The sequence below is a fragment of the Triticum dicoccoides genome, chromosome 4B, assembly GCF_002162155.2.
Source record: "Triticum dicoccoides isolate Atlit2015 ecotype Zavitan chromosome 4B, WEW_v2.0, whole genome shotgun sequence".
In the NCBI taxonomy this organism is placed as follows: domain Eukaryota; kingdom Viridiplantae; phylum Streptophyta; class Magnoliopsida; order Poales; family Poaceae; genus Triticum; species Triticum dicoccoides.
This window is the reverse complement of record NC_041387.1, coordinates 144,696,755-144,697,957: the sequence shown is the minus strand read 5'-3', so window position 1 is coordinate 144,697,957 and position 1,203 is coordinate 144,696,755.

Here is a 1,203-nt window from a genome sequence, read left to right as displayed (position 1 = left end):
TGCTCCGCCAAACTAGCTAGCCTCCCACCACTTTCGAAGAGAAGAAGCAATGACTAGATGGGAGGGGCAGACCTAGTATACTCTCACAGAGACGAGAAACCTGCTCTCCACAAGTCCACATGTGAATTGTGATGTCCGAAACACCAAGGACCAACATTGCAGGACTTCTTGCCCACATGACACCAGGGCAACACACTCAACATTGTGAAATTCTCAAGGCTGCCACCTTGACATCCAACTGCTCTACCGCACCCAACACAGTCCACAGACACCACCTTCCGAAGCCGCAACCCCGACATACCATCGCCCGCCCGAGCTACTGTTGCGAAACGTAGCATGCAATTTCAAAAAAATTCCTACGCTCATGCAAGATCTATCTAGGAGATGCATAGCAACGAGAGGGGGAGAGTGTGTCCACGTATCCTGGTAGACCAAAAGCGGAAGCGTAAACTTAACGCGGTTGATGTAGTCGAACATCTTCTCGAATCAACCGATCAAGTACAGAAAGTACGACACCTCCGAGTTCTGCACACGTTAAGCTTGATGACGTCCCTCGAACTCTTGATCTAGTAGAGATACGAAGGAGATGAGTTCCGTCAGCACGACGGCGTGGTGACGGTGATGGTGATGTGACTCGTGTAGGGCTTCGCCTAAGCAATACGACAATATGACCGGAGGAGTAAACGGTGGAGGGGGGCACCGCACACGGCTAAGACAATTGATGTGCTTTGGGGTGCCCCCTGCCCCCGTATATAACGGAGGAGAGGGGAGGAGGCCGACCCTAGGGGGTGCGCCAAGTGGGGGGAGTCCCAGTAGGACTCCTAGTCCTAGTCGCCCCCTTTCCTTTCCAACGGAGGGGGAAAGAGGGAAGTAGAGGGAGAGGGAGAGGGAGAAGGAAAGGGGGCCCGCACCCCTCCCCCTTGTCCAATTCGGACTCCCATGGGGGGGTGCCTCCTCCTGCGGCCTGCCTTGCCTCTCCTCTTAGGGCCCATGAGGCCCAATACTTCCGGGGGGGGGGGGGTCGTTAACCCCTCGGTACTCTGAAAAATACCCAAACCATTCCGGTGTCTGGATATAACCTTCCAATATATCAATCTTTACCTCTTGACCATTTCGAGACTCCTCGTCATGTCCGTGATCTCATCCGGGACTCCGAACAACCTTCGGTCACCAAAACACATAACTCATATAATACATATCGTC